The sequence below is a fragment of the Panthera uncia genome, chromosome A2 (genome assembly GCF_023721935.1).
Source record: "Panthera uncia isolate 11264 chromosome A2, Puncia_PCG_1.0, whole genome shotgun sequence".
Lineage (NCBI taxonomy): Eukaryota > Metazoa > Chordata > Mammalia > Carnivora > Felidae > Panthera > Panthera uncia.
In genome coordinates this window covers 91,420,122-91,429,921 of record NC_064816.1, presented here as the reverse complement: position 1 = coordinate 91,429,921, position 9,800 = coordinate 91,420,122, and positions in this window count along the sequence as shown.

Genomic DNA, 9,800 nt, shown 5'->3' with positions numbered 1-9,800 from the left:
CGGACAGTGAGATCGTGACCTGAGCCGAAGTCGGCCGCCCAACCGACTGAGCCACCCAGGTGCCCCTAGGAGCTGTTCATATATTAAAGAAGTTAACCCTTAGGCTGCACTAAAGCTATAATTTTTAATTTAAATTTGAACTTTTTTTTTTTGGCCATTTAAAATATTTTAACTTGTATGTGCTTGGACCTATTTATTTATTTTTAAAGTTTAATTTATTTTGAGAGAAACAGAGAGGGAGCAGAGGTCAGGGCGGGACAGAGAGAGGAAGAGACAGAATCCCAAACAGGCTCTGTACTGTCAGTGCAGAGCCCAATTGGGCCTTGAACTCATGAACTGTGAGATCATGACATGAGCAAGATCAAGAGTTGGACACTTAACCAACTGAGCCACACAGGTGCCCCTGGATTTATTTATTTATTCTTTCACAGTTTAGAGAGGTTTTCCCATTCTAATATTATAATTTTTCTATGTTTTCTTCTAATAGTTTTATGATTAAAAAATTTGATTCATCTCAACACTATTTATGGAATAATCCTTTCCTTCTCTACTGAGAAATATTTGTTTCATTTCTTTACTATTATCTGTGATATCACATTGTTTCTATTTATTCAAGTCTTCTCTATGCGTGTATGTGACCTGCAGTAACAATTTAAGGTTTTTCTTTATATAGCTTTGACATATTTCTTGTTAATTTAATTACTATCTTATTATTGCTCTTATAAATGGGATCTATTATTTCATTATATTTGTAACTGATTGTTGTTTGTATACAGGAAGGTTATTTATTCATTCATTTATTTTATCTTAATTTTTCACCCATTCCTTTAATTATTGTGTCAGCTGATACTTCTATAACGAGGTTAAATAATCATGCTAACTGATATTCTTTTTCTTAACTTTAATAGAAATGTGTTTCTCGGTTAAGCATGATGTATGATTTTATAAAATTGTGCGTGTAAAATTGTGTGAAGCAAGAACCTATATATCCCCATTTTATTAAGAATTCTTTAATTAAAATGAAGAATGGATGTGAATATGATTAAGTGCAACTTTTTATCTATGGAGATGATTATGTAATTTTCCTTTCATCTTAATTAATATGATGTATTACATTAATACATTTCCTAATAATGAGTATCTTACCATCCTTGGTATTAACTAAGCTGACCAGAGTGTATTACTTTGTTTATTTGTATTTAAGTTTTTATTTAAATTCTAGTTAGTTAACATACAGTATAATATTAGTTTCAGGTATACAATATAGTGATTCAACACTTCCATACAACACCCGTTGTTTATCACCAGTGCCCTCCTTAATCCCCATCACCTATTTTACCCATCCCCCCAACCCAGAATGTATTAGTTTTTTAAATGTGCTGTTAAATTCCACTTTTTAATGATTTAATTATGATTTGTGAGTAGATATTTATAATTGATCTATAGTTTTTTGTATGCAACAAATGTTGGGTTTTGGTGTCAGTGTTTTACTGGCATTAAAACAAAAAGAAAAAAATGTGTGCATGATTTCCTTATTTTCCTATTTCCTGAGACAGTTTATTTTTTTTTTATTTTTTTATTTTTTTATTTTTGGGACAGAGAGAGACAGAGCATGAACGGGGGAGGGGCAGAGAGAGAGGGAGACACAGAATCGGAAACAGGCTCCAGGCTCCGAGCCATCAGCCCAGAGCCTGACGCGGGGCTCGAACTCACGGACCGCGAGATCGTGACCTGGCTGAAGTCGGACGCTTAACCGACTGCGCCACCCAGGCGCCCCGACAGTTTATTTTTTAAGTTTATTTATTTATTGAGAGAGAGAGAGAGAGAGAGAGAGAAAGATAGAATATCCCAAGCAGGCTCCACGCTGTCAGTGCACAGCCTTGATGCAGAGCTCAAACTCATGAACTGTGCAGTCATGACCTCAGTTGCAATCAAGAGTTGGATACTTAACCAACTGACCCACCTAGGTGCCCTGCCTGAGATAGTTTAAATAGTATTGGGGAAAGTTTTTATTGTGGAAAATGTTAAACATATATGAAAGTAGTTAGAATAGTGTAAAGTAACCCCATGTATCACCTAACTTCAGCAATTATAAATTAATGATCATGCTTATTTCATCTACTCCCCCCACCCTGTCTATTTCTCCTTTCATATTATTTTGTTTCCATATTATTTTGAAGCAAATCTTAGACAATAATAATGGTCTATTTAAACTTTCTGTCTTTTCTGAAGTCAATTTGATAATGTTATGGTTTTCTGAAGAATCATACATTTTCAGATTTTTGTTCATGAATTTGATCAAAGGAGTCTATTGTTCTTTTAATATCCTCTAATTCTAATTCTGTGGTTATTTCTAAGTTTTATTTCTTTCAAAAGTATAACTGTGATTTCTTCACTTTTTTTCTTAGAATCATGAATGTTTTATTTAGCATACTTTTCTTAAAGAACTGACATTTAAAAAATGTTCTGCCTTTTTTCCCATTTTCTGTTTAATATTTTTCTTGCTGTCATCTTCCTTTTGCTTTTTTAAGGCTCATTTTGTTGTCTTTTTAAAAGTTCTTGAGTGAATACTTAATTTTTATTCTTTTTATCATTAATATCAGTTATAAGACTATCCATACTCTTCTGAGCACTGCTTTATCTGCATCTCTTAGGTTCTGGTATGCATTATTTTTATCACTTTTATTTTCTGGGTACTTGTCAAGAATGGTGAAAGATCTGAGATTTTATCCTATATGCAAGGTAACAAGTTAGCCTGCCACAGTTTCATGGATGCTGGCATAAGACATGAGACCCCCTAATAAGAGGCAAAGACTGTTTGTTACTTATAGCATTAACAGCAGTCTAAGAATTGGTATTTGTGCTAGTTCCCTGAGCCTCACCATATGAGTGAAATCATATGGTATTTGTATTTCTCTGACTGACTTATTTCACTTAGGATTATGCCCTCTGGGTCCATCCCTATTGTTGCAAATGGCAATAACTCATTTTTTTAATGGCTGAGTAATATTCGTGTGTGTGTGTGTGTGTGTGTGTGTGTGTATTCATGCACACAAAACCCTCATGCTTCTTTATCCATTTTTCTAAATTTTTGTAACAGCCAGTAAGCTTGATTGTCTTTTTCCTTTCCTTTCTCTTCTCTTCTTTTCTTTTCTTTTTGAAAGAGAGGGGGAGACAGAGAGAGAGAGAGAGTGAGAGAGAGTGGGGGAGAGTAGAGGAGAGAGTTGGGGGGCAGAGGGAGAGAAAGAGAGAGAATCCAAGCAGCCTCCATTCCCAGTGCGGAGCCTGACACAGCGCTCGATCCCACAACCCTGGGATCATGACCCAAGCCAAATCAAGAGTCAGAAGCTCAACCAACTGAGCCACCCAGGCACCCCAGCTTGATTGACTTTTGAAGCTCCAAAGGGAGATATTATCTGTATATTCCAAGATCTGTTCCAAGGTCTTTCCAAACCTGCTCCCTATACAAACATCCTTGAAAAGATAGTCCAGAACAAAGGAAATTACTGCCTTAGCTTAAAAGATGTGCACAAATGCAAGAGACCCATGAAAAATAGTTTTCCAACAATAGCCATTCTTTGTTTCTACACCATCTTGGCTTCTAGAGATTATCCCCAAGAATATGCCACTCTATTGGCCACTCTGATTAATCTGAACAGAACCAAATCCATTCACTTTGTCTCATACAAACACATGCATCTCAACAGGACTTTAAGCTGCAGTTTAGACAAACTGCAGTATAGACCTCAACCATGCCCCCCATGTTTCTAGATTCAATAGCTGAAAAACTCCCATAAACTCATCAGGTCTATCTTAGAAAAACTTGATGGCTTTACTAGTCATTAGAGAAATGCAAATCAAAACCACAATGAAATATCACCCCACACCTATTCAGATGGCTACTATCAAAAAACCAGAAAAAAGCAAGTGTTGGTGAGGATATGGAGAAAGTGGAACATGTGTACTGTTGGTGGGAATGTAAAATGGTGCCAGTATTATGGAAAACAGTATGATGATTCCTCAAAAAATTAAAAACAAATTACTATATGATACAGCAATTCCACTTCTAGATGTATGTCCAAAAGAATTGAAAGCAGGACCTTGAAGAGATATTTGCACACCCACATTTATAGCAGTGTTATTCATAGTAGCCAAGAGAGTGAAGCGACCCAAATGTCTGTTGATGGAGGCATGAATAAACAAAATGTGGCATATATATACACAATGGAATATTATTCAGCTTTAAAAAGGAAGAATATCCTATCATATACTACAACATGGATGAATCTTTAGAACATTATGTTAAGTGAAATAAGCCAGTTACAAAAGACAAATAGTATATGATTCCACTTATATGAAATATTAAAGTAGTCAAGTTTATAGAAACAGAAAGTAGAAATGGTTGTTTCCAGGGGCAGTAGGGGAGGGAGAAATGGGGAACTGTTTAATGGGTATAGAGTTTCAGTTTGTAGGATGAAAAATTTCTAGAGATCTACTGCACAACAATGTAAATATACCTACCATTATTTAACTGTACACTTAAAAATGGTTAAGATGGTAAAAAAAATAGGTGTGTGTGTGCATGTATTTGTGTTTTACTGCAATTAAAAGGAACTCAAACCAGGTGGATTTCTCCTTCAATTTAGTTTCTATACTGCACCCATCACCCAACTTTTAACAATTATCAATTCATGATAAGATTAACAATTTATTCTTGTTTAATCTATATACCTATCTACTCCTGTATCCTTCATTATTTCAACATCATATAATTTTACCCATAAATCTGAGTATATATGTGCAAAAGATAAATATTTCTAAAAATTTTTATTATAATTTTATCTGTCAGCACAAAACCATCATCACATCTAAAAAAATTAATGATTTCTGGTTGCTGTGCCTAAGTATGGTCTTTTCTTTACATTACTTAAAATTTATATTGATTCTGTATCTTGATATATTTCTTTAGTCTTGGAAAATAATCAGACATTATCTCTTCAAGTTTTCTTTCTGCCCTATTCACTCTCTCCTTTCTTGTGCAACCCTAATTACAAGATTCTTAGAACTTCTCTCTGTATCATTTATGTCCCTTGCAAATCTTTTATGAAAAAAAAAACCCAGAGAAACCTGAGTCTGAGAGTTCCTCTAAAATATATTTGGGAGGATAATGGACATAATTTAAAAATTTTTCCCACCATCTCCAGAAGCTGTTATGTTCTGATTCTGGGCTTTACATCTTCAGGGTGTCATAAACAGCCTTTATACGGAAGGCCTGAAAAAAGAACATGGATGAAAATGGGAGTTTTTTGACACCTGGAACAAAATCTCACCACTCAAGTTTTTGTTTTTGGAGACAGATGTAGGAGGAGAATGGCAGTACGGGCATGAAGGTGGCAGGAGGTTGGTGAAGAGGGCAGAGGATACAAACTGACAAGAGTGTGGGTTAGTTTTCAGAGACTGGAGTGGGGTGCCAATCTAGGCGACAGCTTTATGAGTACTGGGAGCCTGTCCCCCTTGTCCTCATAGTGAGGTTTTCTGATGGGGAGTTGAAGTGGGGCATGTTGATGCTATGAATAGCGAGCATTTATGACTATCTTAAATGCTGACTTATGGGGTACCTGGCTGGCTCAGTCAGTGGATTATGCAACTCTTGATTATGAGTTTGAGCCCTATGTTTGGTGTAGAACTCAATAATAATTTTAAAAAGTTAACTTAAGAGATCTCTGGTATAGAAGAATGGTGTGGCCCATCTTTGGATGGACTAAGAGACTTAAGCAATAAGCATTTCATGTGTGGCCGTGATGGCCTGACGATCAGGAGAGATTTACCCTATTCTCAGGGCACCACCCTGGAGGAAAAGGCAGTCTCCCAAATGTGAGCTGGAATATCCTGATACCTCTGGCTGGTGGGGGCTGAGCAATACTTTTTCCAAGTGGAGCATACCCACTAACGTGATCTATCTTGCTCTTGGATGTTATAGAACAAATTCATACCTTGTTTTGTTATCCAGAACCTACTGTTATCATCCAGGTGTACTATTGTCTTTCTCAACTTAATCTACTTTTTTTTTTTAAAGATATAGAAAGTAAATTTAGGAGTGCTCTTTTATCCCTTGACTTCCTTTGTTAGCAGCTATACTAATCTTTAGGAAACTTCAAAAGGATGTATAGGAACAAAGGGAAAAAAAAATCAAGACTCCTATTCTGAAGTGCAGTAGACCAGAAGGAAGAAAGAAACCTTGACAGAAGCAACAGGTAGTAGCAATCAAAGGTGAATTAGACAGAATAATCCTCAGGGCAAAAGAAAGGAATGATGTTGCATAGGCTAGATCAAAGAGTGGGGCCTGAGGTGTATGCTGGCAAGAGACTTTCATCTATTCTTTACCAATTAGACTATCCCACACATTTACCCATCACCCCCAGTCTCTGTCTTCACCTCCTGTCTGTGATTCATCTATTATGCTAGAACCCTGACCCCAAATAACAGTGGCCATTGCTGGTGGCTTGTATTTAGGGCAAGAAAGTCTAACTCCTATTGCCCAACAGGGAGGGAGGTCTGCAAGAAGAATTAAAGAGGGTGTTACTGAAGCTGTGTCAAAAGCATGAAAATGCAGAACTCTCAGTGAATTTTCTCATTGAAATATTGTGCATAGTTTTATAGTATTATTTAGTACAGGTGTCTTATGATACTGTTAAACTGTTAACACAACTATAAGATGTGTAAAACAGGCTTTTATGGCCTATTCTAAGCATCTAACCACTGAGTATACCATAGTTTCTTTTTAAAAAAATTTTTTATTTATTTTTGAGAGAGAGAGATAGAGCACAAATGGGGGAGGGGCAGAGAGGGATGGAGACACAGAATCTGAAGCAGTCTCCAGGCTCTGAGATGTTAGCACAGAGCCCAACGTGGGGCTCAAACCCACAAACAGTGAGATCATGACCTGAGCCGGAAGTCAGATGCTTAATCTACAGAGCTACCCAGGCGCCCCTATACCATTGTTTCTATGGTATTTTAGAATTCTATGGTATTCTATGGAATATTGAAAATGCTTTCAAAATCCCACAACATACTGAAAAAGAACCTTTGGAAACAATCTGTTTGCAAATTGGATTGGCCTGCCTGGGTTAAAGAGGCTCACCCTGCTTCTCAGCTTTAATGTCTATCCCAGTACAAAGAAGACAATGTCTTATAGTGACAGGCAAGCCACCTACTCTGAGTTTAAATAAAGATAAAGATTGGTTCCTTGTAGCAGAGCCTGTCTGATTTAAGATAGGCCATATTTAATGAAATATGGCATTAAATGGGCCTGCTTTAAAAGAAAGTTTGTACAAAGTTCTGTAATATTATCAAACCATCTGTATTTACTTTTGTCTGAAAGCAAAAGTTTCATTCTTAGTTTGGGTCAAAAATAGCATTGCTCATTGTGAAAAAGGGTGTGACTATCACCAAGTAAAAAGTAAATAAAAATGGGGTTTTATTCTTTTACTGGTTGCCTTTTCAATGGAGAATAAATTAAATATGTAGAGTCAAAAGTGAGGTAAAGAAGCGGTGGTTGATAGTTTAGTCCTGGTTTATGTAACACTTGTTTTTCTTTTACATGAACACATTATACCATCTATCAGGACAAATTAATATGTCTTGGGCCTTTAAAAACTAAAAAAAAAAATAATTTTAATGGTTCCAATAACAGCTCCAGATGAATGCTGGAAAACAGATACTCCAAACTGTCGAATAGCATATGTATTACTTGGCTCTGTTATAACTGAAAGTAAATGCTGCTTTTGTGTGAAGTCTCCTTGACTGCCAGAGGAAGAACTGTAACACATTTATTGAGAACAAAATTGGAATGGGAATGAGACATGTTATAACAGAATGGTACCTAATTCCCTCTTGCCACTTGGACTGAATTAAAATAATAAATCATTAGGACAATAAAGGGTTCTTGGTTAAAAGAAGGAATAATTTAATTAAAGAGAGTATTTTTAAATGGCAAGTTCATACATATATCAACTGTGGTATGAGGATCTTATTTGAAAAATAAGATTTTTTCTTATCATGTGTGGAAATAGATTTAGATCCCATATAACTGTGTGTGTTAAATGGAATAAATATCAAACAAACTTCAGAGACCAATTTAACTGTGGCATGCATTTACATGAAAGGGCAGTTCCTACTTGCTGTTTACTGCAGGTGAGGGGCTTCAGGATGCAGTCCTGTGTTTGAAAAGGATGAATCATGCCATTACCTATTGCAATTAATTGCTAATGTTTGTGAAAACCACAGCATGTTGCAAAGCAGGACTGAGTAATCCATGATGACCTTTTGTGCTATCAAAGCTTTATCAATTAGAAGCCCTTGATTGTAAATTCAGAGAACACTCAGTGAGTGCCATCAAAGAAAAATTATACTTGGGTTCTTATGCAATCTATTTTGCAGGGTGGGGGGTGTTCCTTTTCCTCTAAACTGAATCCTCTCTAGGGTACTGTTTCCAAATCCACAAAGTGAAGCATATTCAAAATGTTTTCCAACTTCAAGGAGTATTGTGGTTTTTATAAGCAATAGTGAGAATTATAGAAAAATAGTGGTTATATTTTCCTGATAAATGCCTTTCTTCTTGAGGCCCCCGCACTGGCTGCCTAACTTCCTCCTTACTCTTTCCCCCATCTATTATATTTTGTTTATTCTGGGCTTGTATGACCTTTCAAAAACGTTGTTAAATGCTTCTAAATCGTTAATTAAAGCCCTTATTTTACTAATACTTTTCACTGTGAGTTAGTCTTAAAATAGTTGTTCGTTCTCATTCACTGATCTCCAGATAGGATTTTTCAGTTCTTACTCTCCCTCATGCTACTGCGGTTTTGGACATTGTTTAATTCCTCCTTTTTGAAATTCTCTGCTCTTGTGTCTTCTATGACCACATTGTCCTGGCTCTTCTTCTGTTTACTTTGTCCTTTTTCTTCTTTTTAAAGCTGACTTATCTTTTTTATATTCTCCAGTTTGATCATTCCCAAAGGCTAAGGCCTCAGCTTTCTTTTCCTCCTCTACTGTCTCAGCAATCTACTCCAACTATTTTCCAGGCTCCAGGTCTGCATTTCCTACTGCTGTTGAACATCTCTACCATCTACATCAAAAGCATCCAAAATCAAATTCACAATCTTCCTCTTCCCAGATTCAGGATCCTAAATTGTTACCTAAATTACATCTCCTTACCAATTTCTCTTGAGGGATTACTGCTACTGAGTCCTCGTGTTGGCACTAAGTTATAGTTCTTTCTCCTACCTCCTGCTAGCATGGGCTAGTCTACAAGAATGCACTTTTGGTTTGGTTTCTATTTATAATTGCTGAGGAGTTTATGGATCAGTGGGGTAGTTCTGGTCTCAGCTGGCCTCATTCGTGGGTCTGTGGTCAGGTACGGGTTGAGTAGATGGCTCTGCTGACCTAGCTTGGGCCCACTCACATGTTTTGATGTCTGCTAGCTATAGTTTGGTCTTTTATCTTGTTATCTTTGTGCTCAAAAGGCAGCCCAGGCTTGTCCTCATGGCAGAGACAAGGTTGTAAACCTCTGACAACTCATCTGAACTAGAGTGAGAGGCCTGGTGGCCTATTCGTTCAAAGCAATAGGAAATGGAGTGAGGGAAATGGCCCCTGGATAAGAGCTGGTATGGAAGGCATGACAGATGCTGAGAGGAGTGATAAAGCTGCGGAGACTAACTCTGCAGTGGCAGCCCTCAGTGAGGAAGCAGAGCAAGTTAAGAGTCTGTACACATAGGTGGGAGCTGACAGAGCATGGCACACAA